The sequence below is a fragment of the Macrotis lagotis genome, chromosome 2 (assembly GCF_037893015.1).
Source record: "Macrotis lagotis isolate mMagLag1 chromosome 2, bilby.v1.9.chrom.fasta, whole genome shotgun sequence".
In the NCBI taxonomy this organism is placed as follows: Eukaryota; Metazoa; Chordata; class Mammalia; order Peramelemorphia; family Peramelidae; genus Macrotis; species Macrotis lagotis.
The window spans coordinates 290,226,589-290,239,509 of record NC_133659.1 but is presented as its reverse complement, the minus strand read 5'-3'; the positions used below and the strand labels follow the sequence as shown (position 1 = coordinate 290,239,509).

Below are 12,921 nucleotides of genomic sequence, written 5' to 3'. Positions count from 1 at the left end.
TCTACCTTTCCTTCTCTGCCATGTTTCTCAAAACACCCCCCCCAGAGGACACAATAAGTAAGATCTTTAAATATGTCTTAATCTTGGGTTGATTTCTTAGAGTGAGAATCATACCGTTCCTGTAAGAGGGGTGAGGAAGGTGTGGGATGGAGAGAGGGAGAGAGGTGGGGAGGGAAAAAACTCAAGAAAAGGAAGGAATAACCAAAGCAGGAAAACATGAAAAAGTTTATTATTATAATGACTGTGATTTTGTAAATAGTTAAGATACAACAACTGGTTGGTTTGGGGTGAGGTGAGATTTTTTTTTTCTTCCCTTTCTCAAGTCAAAAGATCAAGGGAAAAAACAAAAGGAAGAGAGAACTGAAGTTGGTTAAAGTAGATGCTACCTGCTCTCTTGAGGTCATTTTAGCAATTCATGCATTGTAATAGACTATAAATCACTGCCCACAGGAGATGAAGTAGTAGAATTGTATGGAGAATTATCTCCAGGAGTGAGTAGAAACAGGATTTATTTCTCGCAGACTCTTGCTGTTCTGTCTCCTCTTGGCTCCCAGATAAAAGCCAGAGCCATCTGGAATTTGTTAACTACCTGGATCTGTAAAGAGACAGAGAATGAGATAGCTTTGCTCCACAGTCAGAGGTAAAAGAGAAAGGGAAGGAGGTGAGGGGAGTTGGAGGGCTCAGGAAGAGAACCAAGGGAAAAAAGAGAGGGAACAGGAGACAGAAAGTGAACCCCCTCCCTGAACACAAGGAAAAGAGGGGAAACTCATTGAAGATTATTATGCTTTCTTTAGGATCAGACTTGCCATGAAGTCCAAAAACCCAACTAAAGTCCATTTTCCCCTCTCTTTAAGCTGTAGTAAGGGTACAGCAGGCTTCTTTTGACTACTTTTCTCTAGTTGAAAGAAACCTTGGGGTACAAGGAGCTAATTGACTTCCCCACAGAAAGGGGAAGTTGAGAAAGCGAAGGGGCTAACTGCTTTTGGTCAATTTGTCGTTCTTTTTTAGGAAGTCGTTTGTTTCAAATATGTTTCTGAATTCAGAATATATTGTGGATTGAAAGGTGATCACTTCCACTCCCATATCCCCTGAAAGAAGTGGGGGGAGGGGAGGAGACATAGAATTGTAATCCAAATGCTCAAAATTAAGGCAAAAAAATTAGAGATAGGGGTAGGTTCAGCTGAGTTCTGATGCTTGGGATAGTCAAACAAAAACAAAACTTTCATAGATTTATCAGTGAGAGATCCATGAAACTGGGGGAAATGAAAAAGTTTTATCTCTAATTGGCAGCCAGGTAGTACTGGTGGAAAGAGCCCTCATCAACAGATTGATCCTAGGAGCACTGACTAGGGGGTCATCTCAACCCTCATTTTTACAGGAGGAAAATGAGGGCTACCAAAGAGAGCTAGGATTCAACCCAGTGCAGACTGTAATATTATGTTGCCTTCCAATTACTGGGCCCATCCCTTGCACAGTGCTTTCTTCTCTTTTCTTCTTTTCTTCTCTTTCTTCTTTTTTGGGGGCTGAACTTGAAAGGAGGTACAAATAGAAACAAGAGCCAGACCATTTTGTAGTGGTGGCCACAACTGAATTAGAGCTCTAAAGAATCTCATAGCTGGCAGGTTCTTGAAATAACTTGGAGGGTTAGACTGAGGAAGGGGAAGAAAAGCAGGTGATAGAGGTAGTGTTGGTGGTGAACAGCTGCTCCATTGGTCCTATGGAAGGAGAATATTTGATTTTCCCAAATTGCTTTGCTCCTTGGAGGAAGAGAGCATTAACACCATCACTTCTTCTGCCCCTCTGGCACCACACATCATCAGCCTGATGACAAGTAAGACCCAATTGTCTCCTATTTGATCCCATTAACCCCACCCTCTCCCACACCCCAAAACTGTCCTATTGTTGGATAAACAATAAAGACCACAAGCCAGAGTGGTGGGAAAGCACTACCCTCTAACATCCAGACCTGTATACACATCTATGCACCACAATTTAGTATATTATACTCTGTAGAATAGCTTTGAAGGTACTCAAGTCACTTGCATCCCCAGGTCCATATACCTGGCAAATGATTAGAAGAGGGGCCAGTTTCATTCATTTTACCCTTCAGAAAACTTCCCCAGGGAAAGAAGTTGAGAAAGCAAAGGGGTTAACTGCTTTTGGTCAATTTGTCATTCTTTTTTTAGGAAATTGTTTGTTTCAAATAGGTTTCTGAATTCAGAATATAGTATGGATTGAAAGATCATCACTTCCACTCCCCTACCCAGCTGACACATTTTCTCTTGTTTTACATCAGGAACCAGATTCTCCATTGGCTCTGAAGGAGTTAGGGCAAGTACAGGTGGTCCTTCCCTAGCACAGGGGAGTAGTGAGTCCAGGGATGGCTTCCCATAGATAATATCATTTCCCTTCTGTGATGGCATGTCGCAGCCAGGATGATGACAAGTCATTACTCCCTATTGATCACATGGGGTAGAAGCTCAGTCTCCCAGTGCGGTTGGAGCCCAGATGCCTCCCCTGCTTTTAAACACTCTCCTCTGAGGCTCTGTCCCTCAGTGCTCAAGTGTTTCTGCCTTCCAGTGGTTCTAGATACTTCATAATCATAGGAAAGGAAGGTAACCTAGCATCAGAGAATGTGGCAATCCTGATTAAAATCATGATTGTTTTAGTACTCACCACTCACCTCCCACCTTCCACCTCCTCCCTCCCACCTCCCACCCCCATCAGGGGCCCTTACTCTTCTTAATCAAGATGGGGTATAAATGACATATTAATAGTCAGATAGTAGGAGCCATTGACAATACTGTAATGAAGCTAGAAGAAGTATTGTACTTCTGAGAAACTTTTAGCTAATGAACAAAGGTAGACCTGTTCTAACCATTCTGCTCAGAGATTTCAATCCACATTAGAATGATGCTTCCTTTATGATGAGTTTACTGTGAGGTCCTGAAAGCTACAGAGTCAGTGAGTTGGACAGCCTCTTGAATTTTTAAACAGGACAGAGGGGAGATGTCCTGGAATTTGGATCAAGTTATAGAGAGAGAATCAGGTCAAAGGCAAATAGCCTGCATATGCTGGAGAAAGGAATGGAGAATTCAGAACTTCTAGACTCTGAGTTCAGTTTTCAAATTTATATAGAACTTTGTGTATATAAATCTATTTCTATAGATTGATAGTCCATTGCCACCCTTTCCCCTCAAAGAATGCCAGGATAAGGTGGAGAGGTTGCAGCAAATGCAAAAATTTTATATATTGAGGCTTGAAGGAAAGCTGAATGGAGAGGAGTAGAAAGGAAAACCTGGAAAGCCTAGGCCCCAAGGGAAGGGTTGGTGGGAGTCAAGAGACACTGCAACTAGGAGAAGAGGAGGTAGGATACCCTGAAGGGAGGAAAAAGCAAAAACATTGGCTATTTTTGAAAAGAGCAGACCCAAAGGAAAGTAGTATTGAATGCCTGGGATGGGGATGGGGAAATCACCCAAGAGACCCTGGCACCAGGGTTTTTGGCTCTGAGGACTTTAAAGACTTAAGAAAGGGAAGGGATTTTTGAGTTTCATAAAAGTCAGCTATATCACCAGTCTGAAGACCAGGTCTCTCCCCATAGGGAGAGTGGCCTTTTGCCAGGCATAGTTAAAATGCCAATATCACCAATTTTGTGTTCTATTGGTAAGGCAGACTGTGACATTTCTAAATCATAACTCTACTTGAACAATCATTTAACTGCTTGAGTCTCATGAGCTGATTTGGAAAATAATCCCTCAGGAGAGGCCACTTTTCAGTGCCCTTTATGGGCATTGCCAACTCACAGAGCTAGCTGAATGAACATAGGAAAATGATTAGGTAAAAACTAGATGATGTCCCTGCCAAACTGAGAGATGGAACTGAGGTTGCAATAAGGGTGGGGAAATGGATAGATGGCTGAAGGAAACTGGTTTCTTCTTTTCCTGCTAGCAAGTTTGGATCCTGCAAAAGAAACTTAGTCATGAAGAAGCAGCTGTCTTTAATCACCTGTGCCCAGCACGTGTCTTACTCAAGTTAGTTAAGGGGGATAGAGCTAGACTTTGGTCAAGTTTTCCCCAGCCAGTTCTTTTCCTCACCATACTGTTATGGTAGGGAAAAGAACACCAGAGGCTTAAAAAGGAAGACTCAGTAAGGATCTGATGGGGATTTAGTCATCATGCAGATACTCTCTGAAAGTTCTTTTCTGGAGGAGGATGAACATTGTCCAGCCTTAGGCCTACCCTCCTTTACCCTTACCTTTACTTTTACCTTTACCTTTTACCCAGGTAAAAAAGTTAGCAATTTTTGAGTGTCCTAGCCCTGAGCCACCTTATCTTCTCAGCAGAAAATGAATTTAAACCTTAGATACTCAAGTCCTTAGCACAGGGTTGGAGGCCTTGCTTGCTATAAGCAATGAACAACTTTTCATTAGGTTTGTGGTTAGAGGTGAAGAAATATGGAGAATGTAGAGGTTTCAGCTTCAATGCTACCTTCCTCCCTCTGCTTCACTACTGTTTTTGCTTCAGAAAAAATTCCTTCCCAGTCAGTGGTGAGAGGTTGGTTCCCAAACTTTACCTGAGTCTGGATGTGATTCAGGCCCTGGAACCAGAGAATCTGGCTGTGGCATAGCTCCATTTCTCCATGGTCAGATTCTTCCATTCCCTCAACCAGGTGTCTCTGGCTGATTTCTTCTATGGTGATGGCATGGCCAGCAGTCTTAAAGAAAGGCAATCTTGAAGTAGGTACTGAGTCAATTACCTGTAGGGATGGGGACAATGAAAGAGGTGAAATCGCTTCAATTGAGACAAAAGCTCAGGCTATAGATAAATCTGAGAACTAGACATGGGAGGGCAGGAGAGCAAGGCATAAAATTTGTTCATCTATCATTTTATCTAGGAAAGTTCTACTATGTTCCTGGAATTCCATGGCCAAGAAAGGAGAGTTTTCATTGCCATGATGGCAAATCAAAATTTCTTCCCTTAATTAGCTCCTAAAGCTGAGGCTACACAAATATGCTCCTGGAATCACATTTCTTGTAGAAAAAGGAATATTTACTGCCATAATTTATTATTCACTAGCTTACTGTGGAAAGAAAAAAATAAATGTTTTTCTCCCACTTTTGATTCTTTAAGCTTATAAAACCATGTAATCTGTACTAACACTCAGAATAACAGCCCAAAGATACCAACCTGGATTTATCAAATTTCCAATTTGACTTCATTCTAAACTCAAGTCATGTATGGATCTGGCTCTAAAATTTATTGTTTCCTTCTAAAGTACTCCCAAACTCCTTGCCTTAGCCTATCTGTAGTATCAATGGTTCCTGGGATGCCTCTCATGTCTTCTTCCCAAAAACTTGCTCTAGAAAGTGGTCTTATTGTTTCTTTGCCTACCTTCAGCTTAATCTTTCCTTTTCTACTACTTGCTGCAGCTAGTTTCTGAGGTCTCACTCCAAATCCCTTTCCAGTAACACTATTGGAAATAGCTAGGTGGCACAGTGGATAGAATACCAGTCCTGGAGTCAGGAGGATGTGAGTTCAAATTCAGTCTCAGATACTTCATACTAACCTAGCTGTGTGACCTTGGACAAGTCACTTAACCACATCGCCCTGCCAAAAAAAAAAATGAATGATTTCAAATGACACTATCAATCTTGGACTCAAACCTAAAATTTAGGAAAATCCTTCTGACAGCTATGTGGAAATAAGAGACCAATGAGAAGGCCATGATAATAATCCAGGGTAAGAGTTGGTGAGAGTAGGTGATAGATGAATAAAAGGGATTAAATACAAGAAATTCTGTAAAGATAAAAAAAAAAAACAATCCTTGGCAGTTGATTGGATGAGAAGTGAGAGAGAGTAAAGGTCAAGGCTGACTTTGAGTTTCTTGATCTGCAACTGGAAATGGGAAGTAAAGAAAAAGTGAGCGGAAAATGAAGTTTTCAGTTTTGGACACACTGAATTTGAGAAGTCTTTGGAATCTCCAAAGGGTAGTGAGTGCTGCTATACTTCCTCAGACTCACTTACATAGAGATGAGAGTATCAGTCTCCAATACAGACCTGAGTTTAGTGACTGACTAGTAAATGTGTTTCAGGCAAGCTGAACAGAGAAATGGGTCAGAAGTAAAAGAATGTTTTCCATGGCCCAGAAAAAAGGACCTCCAAGACCTCCAGGAGAGTGTGGAAGGAAACAAATGCTAAGTCAGTGGGAAAAAAGTCTACAAACTAGTGGAACTGGTGGAATCTTTGGTACCAAATAGAGAAGCACCTCCCTCAGCTAGGGGCTAGCATGGGCCTTGAGGACAAAGATGGAAGTGTGGTTTGGTTCTAACCAGAAGTCATGACCCAAGGGTCTATAAATGGAAAGAAGTTGGAAATATAGGGAAGGGACAAAGAATCTTATCTTACCTAGACAATCTGAATATATCTTGTCTGAAAGATGAAGAGTTTGGTCACAGGATCTAGAGTTCAAAGGAACCATAGAGATCATCTAACTCAATTCCTTCATTTGACAGATGAGACAACTGAAAAGAGAGAAGTAAGGTTGCCTAAAGTCATGCTAACCCTAAGCAGAAGAGTGAGGTCTTCTCTTGATCTCCCTCCATTTCTTCAGTCAACTCCTAAACCTGCAATGCTATCATTTTTCACCACAGATGTTCCCCTTCTCCATACCCATACAGCCATTACCTTACTTCAGGATTTTATTGCTTCTCCCCTGGACAGAGGCTGTGATAACCTTTTTCATTATCTTCCCTACCTCCAGTCACTCCCCTCTGCAAAACATCTTCCACTCTCCACTACCAAAGGGATGCTCCTAAAGCTCAGGTCTGACCATGTCTCTGCCCTTATTCCCTAAGTCTAGTAGCTCTCTCCCCTTCCCCCAGACCTCCAAGATCAACTCTAAGTCCACAATTTGGCATTTCAAGTCTTTACAGTCTGCCCCCTTCTCATGTTTCCAGGTTTCACACACTTCCTCTTCCAGGCACTCTCCAATCCCATCCACCCAGGCTTAGCTATCCCCTTCTATAACATTCCCATGAACCATCTTGGCTTGGCCTTTACCTTGGTTGTCCTCCTGGCAATGCTCTCCTTTTCTAGTATCTCCAGCTTCCTTTTGAGACTCAGCTAAAATACCACTTCTTGCAGTTGCTTATGCCTTCCCTGTTAAGATTGCCTTCCATATAATCAGAGAGCAGCAAAATGGCATCCTAATGCATAGAACACTGGATCTGGAGTCAATAAGATCTGAGTTAAATTCAGACTCAGATTCTCACTAGCTGTGAGACCCTGGCCAAGTCATCTAAACTTCTGTCTACTTCACTTTCTTGTCTTTAAAATAATAACGGTACTTACTTCCTTAAAAGTACTGTAAATGCTATTATTCCTGCATGAACATGGTTTTTTTTCCAAAGGAAGGACCTGTTTTTGCTTTTTCTTTGTAACCCTAATACTTATCATAGTGCCTAAGGTACATTAATTAACTTTTTTTAAAACTCCAAATACAATACTCTTCTAGTAAGTCCATACACCTCAGAGAAAAGGACGTAAAAACAAACTGTGCCAATCTGTACCCCAATTTAAGTCAAGTTAGCATAGGATTTCTGTGGTTCTATATATTTATCTGTTTCCATGCCATCTGTATAATAGTTTTATTCCCCGAGAGTTTCCAAAATCTTCCTTTCAAAGATGTCCAGTCTGCCCTTTGAATTGTAGTAAAAAGAATTAATGTATTCCTAGAATTATCACAGGCATTCCTATGGTATAGTGCATCCAATATTAGCTTTGGAATTGGAGGAACTGAGTTTACATCTTGGCTCTGAGACATACTAGCAATTTAACCCTGGGCAAGCCCAAGAGACTTTGAGGTTCAGTTTTCCCATCTGAAGAATGATGATCTGAAGATGATCAAATGTCCCTATTAGTTTAAAATTTTAGAATTGTGAGAGGATAGGGAAAAGCAGAAGTGAGGAGTACATGGGGAGCACCATATGGCTACTCCTCATGAATGTGTAAAAAATCAAAGTATGAATTGATATATCATGAATTCATATAGAAGAATCAATGCTAGGAAAAATAAACACCTTGGAGGCCTCAAAGTTTCATGCTCTTGAGACTCTTCAAAATGTTATTTCCTGGGCGGCTAGGTGGCGCAGTGGATAAAGCACCAGCCCTGGAGTCAGGAGTACCTGGGTTCAAATCCGGTCTCAGACACTTAATAATTACCTAGCTGTGTGGCCTTGGGCAAGCCACTTAACCCCATTTGCCTTGCAAAAACTAAAAAAAAAATTATTTCCCTTTGGTTTCTCTCATCCAAAATGACTTCCTGCTTTCAGACCTCACATCTAATTTTCTTCCCTCCCATCCCATATACTTCACTCCTTCTCTGTCTTGGATTTTCCTACCTTCTAAGAGAACAATTAGCTAATGACATTCCTTTTGAATGGGTACCTGAGGGTCCTTTCTCCATTTCCTTCTTCATACATGTACACTCTAATGAAGAGCTTCTAGACACACAATGATTTAGCCTTACTACTGTAATTTATTTATTTACAGGCTCATAGAATGAACCTCAGAGGCCAGTTAGTGAAACTTCCTCATCTTACAGATGGGAAACATGAATCTAGGCAAGGTCACATGGGTAGCATAGTAGGTAAGAAGATTCTGGATTCTCTACACTGAACCACTGGTTTTCATTTTAAGCAAAAATAAAAAAAAAGTATGTAAACAATATAGATGAGGTTGGGGTATATTATAACATCAAATTAATTTTTCTCCCCTTTTTCTCTTCTCTCCTCTATCCTTTTCCTCTCCTTCCTCCTTCCCCCACACTCTTCAAAAATAGCCATATTAATTCAAGGAATTACTTGAATATTGGTGTGTGTAGATCCATAATCCACATGCAATATTAACTGAATCCAGATAGCTAATGCAGTTGTCCCATAGGTACATGTGCTTTGTTTTTGTAAGACTATACTACTTATTGAATTTTTGTAAGCTGTCACTGGAACATATTTTATATTATTTTGTTGTAGCATGTTTGAAGTGTGAACAGTGCAATAAATGTATTATTTCCAGAAGTAGACAAAGGTAAATTTCTCATGGTTCTTGTTGCATACTATGGCAGCACTTGAGGATTTTTTATACATTTGTAACAGATGAAAAATAAATCAGATTGCAAATCCTGTTTTATTTTTGTTTAGTTTTTTCAAATCTAAACTATGTACAATCCCTTGGTTCAGATTGTAAATTTAAACTAAATTTCATGACATTAACTCAAAAGAGAATATTTCCCAAAGCATTGTTATATTGTGACAATATAACAAAAATACTCTCCTTCAAAAGTTTTAGGGGAGGCCAAGGTATGGCAGTAGCAAACTTAGAATCCCAGGCAAAACTAGAGAACTAGAGAACAGACATAGATGATTGGGGTCATCCAAATGCAATGATCTTGAGGAGCTCATTATCATCACTTGTCACTATCCCTGGCCCACAAAAGATGCTTAATCAAACCATTTAGCACGTTAATACTTGGTACTTGCATCTGTGGGGGTAGCCTTGTCAGTGTCTTCAAACTAGATGATCACATAGCTGAGATAAATGTGTGGGAAGAATTGACTTACCTGGCCCCAGAGCAGCTCTCCTATCCCAAGGAAAAGACACCATAGCCACTGGCTCAAGCTAAGGTTTGTGCAGCTAAAAGGTCTGCCCCCAAACTCCACTATCAGGATCTGGAGAAAAAAAGAGACACATCACCAGAGCAGAAATGAGTGGTTGAATAAAACGGCTCTTGCTTAGATAGGACCTTCAGTTAACAAAGAGCTTTTTTCACAACAACCTTGTGAGGTAGGTCATGAAAATGTTTTCATCATTTTAGAAATGAGAAAGCTGAGCCTTACAAGAGGGGAAGTGATTATGATCACATAGCTAATAAGCAACAGAGCCAGAACTCCTAATGATTGAGAAAGAAATCAACTAATACAGACCAAAGCAGTCTATTTCCACTTAAACACACACACACACACACACACACACACACACACACACACACACACAAACACATAGACAACTTGTTTTATGTTTCTTATGACTTTTCCTCCTTTAAATATGATGATTCTTTCACATGACTATTATGGAAACATTAAATATGGTTGTATATGAATAATCTATGTTAGGGTAGAAAATGTGAAACTCAAAGTCTTACAAAAAAAGATAAATATTGAAAACTATTTTTGTATGTAAGTGAAACAATGAAGTAATACCACTTTTAAGAAAGTTATAAAATCAACTAGTTAACTGCCTTCATTTTTACAGGTGAGTAAACAGAGACACAGAGAGTGACATGCCTAAAGTTATAAAGTTATAAAGGCAGAGTTTGAGCATAATACTTGTGACCTGAAGTCAAACCTATCATGGTGGGGGGGTGGAAAATGCATGGGTTTAGAATTAGAAGACCTGTGTTCAAATCCCAGTTCTGCTGCTCACTGCATGTGATCATCCTAGCCTCACTCACCCTGGCCCTACTTATCAACATCAGAATTGGAGAGGAAAGAAGACCTCCTTTTAATTCTCAGGGTGAACACTGATAAAGATGGGATCCCAGAGAAAGGTATGGCATGGATATTATCCAAGGTAAGTATAGGCCTATTACCTGTCACACTAACTCTCTTTCCTTCCCTAAATTCATATGATGCAATGGTAGGAGTTTCGTGCTCCTGTTCAATCTCATTGTATTGTCGCACTCTACACTTACTTGCAGTATAATTGTCCTTTTCCACAATGATGGACCAAGAGCAATATCAAGGGAATCCACAAGGTTTTTCACCCCCAGCCTAAGCTCCATTACCTGATCACATTTATATCAGGTTCAAAAACAACATGAAGTTCCAGATGAAGGACATCTAACTCCCAGCTTCAGCCCCTACCCTACCCTGGCTGGTCTCTTGACCTTCCTGCTCTCTCTTCTGGAAGATCCTGCTCATCAGAAATTTCTCTTACCTGGACAATAAATGTGTCCACCAGCACAGAACAGAAAATGTGGTTATTGAACATGCCTTCAAAAATATTCTCTCCCCATGGATTTTTCGGACATTGATTTCAGTGAAGAGCTGCATTCGCACGTAGGTTTTAAATACAATGGTATAATGTTGGGAGGGTGGGGAGTTTAGGTTGGCTTTCCTCCCACTGTCAATGTCAGAGAACTTTTCACCTGGGTAGGGGAGACAGATTAAGGTTGGGAGTGGGGTTAGGGGAAACCATGGGTACATAGGTGCCCAATCTCAAAAAACAAATGGCTTTGTCTTCTCCCCAAAAGTCTAGGGCTTCCTTTCCTCACCCCTGCCCTGGCTCACCAAGAAAGAGAAGAGTAAAGATGACTATAGATTGCATGGCCGAGGATATTTTTATCATGGTCCTGGAGATTAGTGGCTTATCCCAGTCATAGGGTTTTCTCAGCAGCAATGTCTCTGTGGGTAGCTCAGTAGTCAGGGCCAGGGAGGCAAATGTATCCATGATCAGGTTCACCCACAATATCTGCACAGCTTTCAGTAGGGAATCCTAGCAGGAAGAAGAATTGTTTTCTTTTCCATTTTTTGCATAAATCTTTCACCACTCTTCAGCTCCATTCTTCCTAATATCCCTATTCCCTGTCAAAGTATAATAATTTTCTCAAAACTATATTCCAGGTAAAATGTTGATTTCTTTAGAGAGATTTCTTTTCAGTGATCTTGCCATTAATTAAGAAATTAAGACTCCTGGAAGCTAATAATTTTCTCTCTTGTCTGTTTTAACATAAATATTTCCCCTCTTTCCCAGTTCATGTGGACATTAAAGACCTCCACCTATAGGGTTAGATGGTAAATCTCAGAGAATAACATTTAATTTCTAACTCATATTTTCTGTCAATTCTGTTTTAGTCCTATATTTTAAGGTTTTTGCAGTTTTAGGGTTCACATTCCTTAAACAGAAACAGCACTGAACTTTGGCAGTAAGAGACCTAGAAGCAAGTTTTAGATCTAACACTTCCTAGTTGGTGATGATAGGCAAGGTGTTTGTAACTTTAATGAAACTCCATTTGCCATTTTCATGCAATATGGGATTGATATTTTTTGGAATGCCTTCATTATATGACTTCACATCATTGGCATGTGGTGGCTATAAAGTGGTCAGTGATAATAATAGTCACAAATAACTAATTTCTGGAGTTCTTCTCAAAGACACTTGAAGAATTAGTGGATATCACAAAAGTGACCTGGGCTTTTCCTTTGCTCTAAAAGCATAATGCTCTCCTTTATCCTTCTCAGCTGCCACACTTCCCCATTTCCCAACCACCTTTTAACCCATCCTCCAGACTGGGCTCCCTCCCTGCACCTGGGTGATACAGGCCCCAAGGAAGGCCACAATCACAGCCACCACATTGACAGTGAGCTGGAACTGTAGGAACTTGGAAATGCTATCATAGACATTTCAACCCCACATCACTGGCTTAGCAATATTGGAAAAGTTGTCATCTGTTAGAATGATGTTGGATGCCTCCTTTGCTACATCTGTACCTGCAGTGCCCTGTGGGGAAATGGAGAGATCAAAACGAGAACCATCTACTTCCAGGCAGTCAGGACTCTTTTGGTGGAATGGAAAACACACCCGACTTAGCATGATCATGATGGCAGGAGCTCATTGCATTGTTGCCCTCTGGACTTAGTTGCAAGATAATTTTCCATTTCCACCATGATGGACCAAGACCAATAACAATAACATCCATGAAGTTTTTCACCCCAGTTCAAGCCTCATGCACTGATCACATCCATAATTTCCCTCCAAGTTCTGACATTCTATAATTTTATGAATCCATAGGCCCAGGGTACAGAGAATCGGAGACAATGAGACTCAGTACAAAGAGCACTAGATTTGAAGGACTTCAGATTCCTCT

General features: G+C 40.5%; 1 pseudogene; it reads right to left on the bottom strand.

Moving 5' to 3' along the window:
* Positions 1-448: 448 nt before the first annotated feature.
* Positions 449-12,653, bottom strand: LOC141512243 (plasma membrane calcium-transporting ATPase 4-like; annotated as a pseudogene).
* Between the last annotated feature and the right edge of the window lie 268 nt (positions 12,654-12,921).